Raw genomic sequence first — 7,922 nt, 5'->3', positions numbered from 1 at the left:
GGTGCCGTAACAGGAGAGGTTATGTATGTGGGTGTATTTATCAGTACAAATAGCTGAATCATACAGAGATGCCAAATGGATTACACAGGCTACATTACAGTTAAGAATGATAGCTAGAAATAAACATTCAGGGACGCGGAAGATTAAATGATGGTACCATGCTTATATAAATGTGAAGTCAGTCTAGGTGGGACGTGCCAGCTACCTGGGCAAACATTTTATTAGGCCTGCCTCATATTTTGCCAATATTAGCTGATTGTGCCAGCTTACATGAAGGTTGGCAAATAAAAACAAACATGATACAGTTCATTTCAAATGGAAGTCTTGTTAGGCATTTGTGGATTGCCGCTGGTATATGTACATAATTCTTAATGTAGTGGAGCTGTTAAAAGCACAGGCTATCGACTGGAAATTACTGGGTGACATTCAGTGGAGTCTATTGCCAATGCTCAGGACTTGCTGGGGCTGTGTGCAACTTCAAAGCCAGGCCCAATGGTGTTGTGATGGCGTTGCTGGAGAATGACTTTAGGGTGTTCCCGGGCAGCAGTGTAGCACCCTTTCCCATTGTTTCTGGCCCACAAAGAGTTTCTAGCCTGCAAACAAAGATCTGAATATCTTCATGGTGGGGAGAGGTGATTTTTTGGTGATCCTCTCTTCTATCTGCAGAAGGGGGAATAGGCCCTCCTGAAAATATGCCCCTGAAAATATGCCCTGAGGGTCCAGCAACCCACAGGGACATATTTCTGTTGGCACTGGTGGCTGCAGAGAGTAGGGGAGACCACCCAAAATCACCTCCATTCCATGCATGTACAGAACAGCAAGTTTTTGTGTGCACATACATTTAATAATAAATAGTAAATATTCATCTGACCTTTTCCAAGTACTCAAAACATGTCATATATTTTGTTTTCAGTGGCCTACCTACCTCCAAACTAAGAACTGTGTTAGTGTTCCCCACTTCTAACGTAATTCTTAGGTTAGAGGTAAGCCATTGAAAATGAAATATATGATGTATTTTGAGCACTTGGGGGAAATGCCATATAAATGTTTACTATTTATTATATTAAGTATTTCTACACATGCACAACAACTGAAAATCCTTACAGCAGTAACCCCATATCTGAGTTGCAATAAAAAAGGAAAGAAATTGTATATTGTAAATTCTGATAACAGGACAGAAGAATAGCCCAAGATAATGCATTATCAGACAAAGCACAATATGCCAAGATCACAAGCAAATCTTTCATGGGATTTGAAACACTCAAGAGTTTTACATAATTTACTAGGGTTGAAAAAGAAAATCAAATGTATATACAATTAAAATTGATCTTAATCTCAGATGTAGGCCAAACATACTTCAGTTTGGATGGCAAAGACTTGAGGACTAAGTCTGTAATATTTTCAAGTGTTTTGTTCAATTTGAAAGTGGGAAAGAAAATAAATAGTTCAGTGTTTTATTTGTTCATTTATTGAATGCACTGAAAAAAGGGGAAGGATGCCTGAGCAATTCACAAGTGTATGCAGTGAAATGTTTCAAGATGAGTTTCAGATTTGGAATTTCAGATTCGGAGGTTTTGCCAACCCTGGAGTCCACTGCAACTATTTGGTGTTGAGGATGAAAATTCACCCCAGAAAGTTACCCCAGGTCAATCTGACCTTCTTTGAGACTGAACTGTAGACATCTGAGAAAATAAAAGAAGAAATCCAGGCGAAACAGAAGGATATACCTCCTCTAGCCTTCTGTAGTATCTCCAGACATATTTTCTCAATAAAAGGATGCAGAAAATACTAGAGGTGCCTTAATATGAGGCAACGTAAGGCAGCTGCCTTAGTTGCCAATTTTGAGCACTACTGAAGGCAAAATGCTATTTTAATAGCCATACGTGTTACATTAAGCCTGCCATTAAAAGACATGCTTAAAACCAGAAATGCGTCTCCCCGCCACCCCCCAATAAAAAGCAGCCATATGAGAACTTTTTATGTTGGGACCATGAGTGCAGGAAGGTGATGGTAGCTGCTTCATGGACAAATAGTCTCTTTTGGGGAGCAATTTTAGATAGTAAAACAGTCAGGGGGAATATGTCAACCCCCTAGCCCATCTGCATCTGGGGCTATTTGCTGCAAATAGCTGGTTTGGAGGGATTTTTGGTGTGAAAACGGCGCATTGGGAAAAATCGGTTAAACCCCAACAGGCTACAGTCTTGATCTTGATCATCATTGCCTGCCCCCACGCCAATGGCTGCTTTGTGTGTAAAAAAAAAGAGAGAGGCTTCCAGTTTCACTGCTTTTCTTTATGGAGGCCCTAAGGCTTGTAATCCTATGCACACTTACTTAATGTAAACTCACTTGGACTTGGTGGGACTCACCAGGGATCCACAAATGTATTTAGCTCTCTAGCTGGCCATCTCTCAGGTCCTTCTTTGGCACACAGGCAGAGGTTTTAGGGAGAAGTGACACGAGTCTTCTGTCACTTGCACTAGGATATGGAGGTGGCAAGCAACAGTGGGAGTCCTCCAGAGATCTTCATCTGTGTGTAGAATGAGTTTTGTTCTGGGTGGCAATATCAAGGCAGTGTGTGCACAGATATATTCAGTGGGACCTTCTTGATGTAATCTGAGTGGGATCTAAAATTAACTGAGTGGACATAAAAAAACCTTTGGGCATGTGCATATGTGCACACCTTAGAGGGAAGACAGGTCACCTCCCAATGCTCAGAAGGGATTCCTGCTGTTTCTTAGCAGCTCAAAAGTGTGGGGTTGGGAGTCCTGCTCATCAGAGGGCTGACTGGCAGCACTAGCTACTGGCAGCTGACAAATGTTTTTGTAGATGCCTGGGACTCACTTCCATGTAAACATGCATACAGTTATAGGAGACAGAGAGGGTTCTGACCATGGCCAGAATTCACCAGGATTTTTTCTTGAATATGCTTCATGTTTAGGCTGCTTTGACAGAAGTCGGCTAAGATGGCAGCAGTCACCACAGGGATGATGCTGGCTGGAGCCAAGGTGTATCACCCACTCTCCATAGGGAATTTACTGGGATCTGTGAATAGTAAGTTTCTGCACTGCAAGGGGTGGGGAGGTTGGAGCACCAATCCTCCTCGTGACATCATTTGAACAATAAAATTGTGGCCCAGGTTTAACTCCATATCCCGTGTCTTCATTGATCTGGGTGCAAGTCATCATTTTGCTTACACATTGTGGAAGAAAATCTTCAACTTAAGCAAACCCTTTCTCAGCCTAAGAAAGATCTAAACCTAATATACACATATGAAAAATATAAGTTCTCCTGTTTGAACAATATAATTAAACCTACTTTAATTATATATAAAGGCAAAGGGGAACAAAAATGTAACCAGATTGTTTGATGTTCTGAGTGAAAGCTTCAGAAATTAACACAAAGCCTTCTGCAGGCCATGGAATTAGGATCTCTGAAGCCCAGCCTTTCATTGAACCTAAAAAGAGGGGTGAGGAAGAGTAGCAAAAATTGAGAGGGCAAAGCTCTTTGCAATTTCTTCTTCTTCCATGAAGATGAATGGATGAACACACATTTAGAATACTCGTAGCTAAAGCAATTAGATGGGAAAGTATCAAGGCTCAGTCAAAGTTTTTGAAAGTAATGCTTGTTGGTGCTTCAGTTGCTCCATTTCCCATCAGCCCTCCCTCATGCTGACAGTCGTCCTTTTGGATTCAAAAGTTATTACTCATTACAAGCGTCACTGTCAAATTGGTCAGTATGATAATGGGCTGCTATGAATGGAAGGGAATTAGACTCTCTGGCTTCCATTGCTTGTTGATCTTGCATGCATTTTCTTGGAAAAGACCATTTTTGGATTGTTGTGTCTGTTTGTTTTGGTGTTTATTTTGCTCTGTAAGCAATTAGAAAGACAGCTGCAGCCTGTAAAACATTTCTAATCCAGCTGCCTTTAGAACACTTTCTTGTCTAGGAACCACAGTGCTCCTTCTGAGTATGCAGTCGGCATATTTAAGCCATTTGGAACAACTAGGCACATTTATTTGAGACTAAAATCTAATGCTCATCTCTTCTCCACTTGAAAAGTCTCCTGAAGGAGTGAGTGTTGGTGATCAATGTTTTTCTTTTCAGGCAGAATAAGAATATTGGTGCATGTATGTAATAGAAGTAAGGCTCTTGATCTGCAGTCATTTTCAGACAGTGAAGCATTAGCATCCATGATCTGGATTTATAATAGGATGGGCCTAAAGCACCCTTGCAAAAACAAACAAACAAAAAACCCACACCAAAAAACACAGAACGAGTCCACAAAAACCTTCTATGAAATCTTTATATACCAGTGTGTCACCAAGAACTTGAGTGTAATCTGGAAAACTGCTTCCCACAAGGAACTGTTAGCCCGTGCATGAAGACAAGTGCCAACCTAAAGCATTACAAGGCTTATTTATTATTTACTGAATGTGTATCCCATCTTCCTTCCAAGAAGTTTGGAGTCAACATTCCTGTGACTAGCTGAGCAACTGGAGTTGTCTTCACAACAACCCTGTGAGGAAATTTATGCTGAGGATAAAGTTGGCACTTCAACACTTTCAAAAACAAAACTTGATCAGTTGACCGGTCAGATACTGCCAAATAATGAACAATAATTTATTAGTAGAACAACCCCAGCCCCCCAACCCAAGATATGACACTAAAAATTACTGTCTTTTGGAAGACACTGTTCCATTCTAGTTCCCATGGAAGCCAATCTTTCCCACAGCAAATGAAGTAAACTTGTTTCTAATTCTGGCTCTGATCTGTGTAGAGTTCTCACATTTTGGCTGACTCCTGACTAATGTGTGCTTAGGTATTGAACAAAGCTGTGCTAGTGCATGAAAACTTCATAACTGCACTAAAAATGGGGATTTTCACAACTGTGCTCTTGTGCTCTTGTACCATTTAAAAATCCTTATTTTGGTATTTTCACAATACAAAAGAACAAAGTTGTCAAACAAGAATGATCATCAATTGTGACAAGTGATGTATGTGACCTCTGTATAGAAAACAATACAGTTTAAATTTTAGTGCACAAATTCACTTTGAAAACAGAAGGCATGCCACAAGTTGCACACCTGTTGCATAATTAGCTAGTGTAGTGGTCTTGCACTAGTACAACATCCTTGTGAAAGTGCACTATTAGGATGTCAGCCTTTTGTTTCCAAAAAAAATCCTATAGGTATGGCAGAGTGCCACTGAGCACATGCAGAATTCCTTTCCAAGGGAAAGAAGTCTCCAAAAAGTACTAAGGGCAACATGTTCCTAAGAATGTGCAGAGTGCCTTTCCTTTCTGAAGGGAATGTTTCCTTGCCTGTCCAAACACAGGACATTTATTTTAAATCTCTTATGCTAGCTTGCTCAGTTTTGAAAGCTACCTATTTATAGCAATTCCTTTACATTTTCATGCCATTACTTACCATGTTTGAATTCTGAAATTCCCTGCCATCTCTCAGGCCAGTCTAAAATATTCCAAAACAAAATCTAACAATGTTAATAATAAAACAAACAATTCAGTAGTGAACAGTGCTCCATTACAGTGTCTTTCCTATGACGCTTGATCTTGTCTCATCTGCAGAATCTAACATAATCCAAAACCATGTAACATAAATATATGCTTAATCTCATAGTACTAATAATTAATAGATCTCAAACCAAAGGCATGTTATACATACAGAGGGAATTGGCAAATGCCCATTATTTTGAGGATGTTTTCTTCTGAGTTCATTCCAACTTCAGGATTTTTCTCTACAGAAAAATGCCTTTAGAAGAATGTTACACCAAAGAAGGAAGGAAGGAAGGGAAGGAAGGAAGGAGAGAGAGAGAGAGAGAGAAAGAAAGAAAGAAAGAAAGAAAGAAAGAAAGAAAGAAAGAAAGAAAGAAAGAGAAAAGATGAAAAATCTGCACAGAGTTTGAAGGGAAAATCTATCAACCCAAGACTAGATAAATACCCACTTCTGCTCACACATATTTTTATATCTGCATTTTTCAAGAAATAGATACCCTGATAATTGATTATTGATCTGATATATATGAAGAATCTCTCTCTATATCTAGATCTAGATCTAGATCTAGATCTAGATCTAGACACACACACACACACCCCGCCTCTGATCATACTCAGATTTCCTGGGAACTTTTGATATCATCCATTTGATGGAGAGACCCAATCCAAATGTACGTTCCTTTTTGTATGTGAATCGAGTCTCTTCCCTGACATTAATGGGGAACCACTTGTAGGTGAAAGAGCTCCATGCATGCACTGGAGGTGCCATTCCCATAAATAATCAGGAGCATGTCCAGACTGGATCTGATTCTTTACATGTAACACCACCCCCATCTTATCTATGCTTGTTAAATCCATTGAAATAACCTTTGGATCCTCTGCCAACATTTATTTCATCTTACCTTGATTCAGCTTCAGTTCTTCCTGCCACCTTCTTAACTATGGCCTCCAAAGGCTGGCTGAGGACCTATAATGTTGCTCCTGGATTTGTTGACACTGAAGCATAGAGCTCGATATAATCAGCATAGAGAGGATTTCTCACTCCCAAATAAGAACAAGCTATGTCCTTGAGAGCCCCCAAAGAGAGTTTCAATTCCATAGTGTTGGTAAGCAACTATATGATCTCACTCTCTGGAAAAAAAACTGAGAGAAAGACATGGAATCAATAGCAACCAAGGAAGTATTTTTGCTAGTGAGAACCGCTGCTCACTGCTGTGGGCTGATCAAGCGGAGGAGGAAAATTCTCATCCACGCCAGAAACCAACAGGATGCATAGAGTGCCTCATGCAGCAGTGTGCAAACGCTTAGTTGCTGCTGGCTAAATACTTCCCACACAGGTGCAGATCACTAAAAGCAGTGTTGGTGGCTAGTCAGTCAGCAACTTCATGCTGTAGGCGGGCAAGGATGCATGCGCCGCTGCTGTGGCCTCCAAAATGACCACCACCAGCAGAGAACGGGCCAGCATACCCTGCCCCTACCTTTGCCTCTCATTAGTTTTTGGTAAGGATGCAAGTCCTCTTTCCCCTTCAGTCACCTCACAGTAATGACTAGCAGTTCCAATTAGCAATTTTTTTTTTAACCAGCCACCACTGACTAAAACCGTGCCAAAGGTGTTCCCATATCACCATCAAATATTGCAAATGCTGTGATGGAATCCCCCTGTTACAGGGCTAGCTAATCATTGTCAGATCCAAAGGCTGACTGGAAGCTAGTTTCATATTGGCTGAAGGATCTTTCTTCCAGGAATGACAATGTCTGTGCTCTGACCATATGCTCAATCATCTTTCTTTAAAAGGGCAAATAAAATGAAATATGAGTATGTAACTGTTAAATAGTTAGACATCTTTTTGAGGAGATGTCTAACTATTTAAAAGGGGCTTAGAAAATTCACGGACAGGTCTATCAGTTAGGGGTGTGCACAAAACCAGTTCCCCCAGTTCGGTGTTGTGCAGCCTGAACAGACTCCCAGCCCATTTGGGGGCCATTCTGGCCCATTCTCTAGTGTTGGTAGCCATTTCGGAGGCCCCAGCACATGCGCCTTGGCCATTTGGAAAATGCAAATGGCCAAGACACATGTGCGGCAGCTCCCCAAATGGCTGCCACCACCAGATAAAAGGTTGGAACCTGAAAATGGGCTGAAACAGCCCTTGGAAGAGCGGAGGGAGGCTGGTGAGGGGAGGGTGAAATGGCAGAGATCCCCCCCATGGCCGCAGAAGCACCCCTGGAGACTCGGATCCAGCTATAAGTTGAGTGTTTTTAAAACAAACAAACAAACAAACAATTTTTACATTAGAACCCCCAAACCGGCCATGAGCTGGCACGGGGAGGGGGGGCGTGTCAGCTTGAGGTCAAGCCAAACTGGGCCCAGTCCGGTTTGATGGTGAACTGGCTCAACCTCGAGCTGGTTTGC

At 41.3% G+C, this 7,922-nt stretch overlaps 1 long non-coding RNA gene across 1 annotated transcript; it reads right to left on the bottom strand.

The window, feature by feature from the left end:
• Positions 1-231: 231 nt before the first annotated feature.
• On the bottom strand, positions 232-6,747 carry LOC128324501 (uncharacterized). Its single transcript, XR_008306903.1, has 3 exons — positions 6,415-6,747; positions 5,427-5,468; positions 232-593 (listed from the first exon to the last, which is right to left on the bottom strand). It is a non-coding gene; the product is annotated as an uncharacterized LOC128324501 (long non-coding RNA).
• Positions 6,748-7,922: the final 1,175 nt, after the last annotated feature.

The sequence above is a fragment of the Hemicordylus capensis genome, chromosome 4 (genome assembly GCF_027244095.1).
Source record: "Hemicordylus capensis ecotype Gifberg chromosome 4, rHemCap1.1.pri, whole genome shotgun sequence".
In the NCBI taxonomy this organism is placed as follows: domain Eukaryota; kingdom Metazoa; phylum Chordata; class Lepidosauria; order Squamata; family Cordylidae; genus Hemicordylus; species Hemicordylus capensis.
This window is presented reverse-complemented; position numbering and strand designations above follow the sequence as displayed.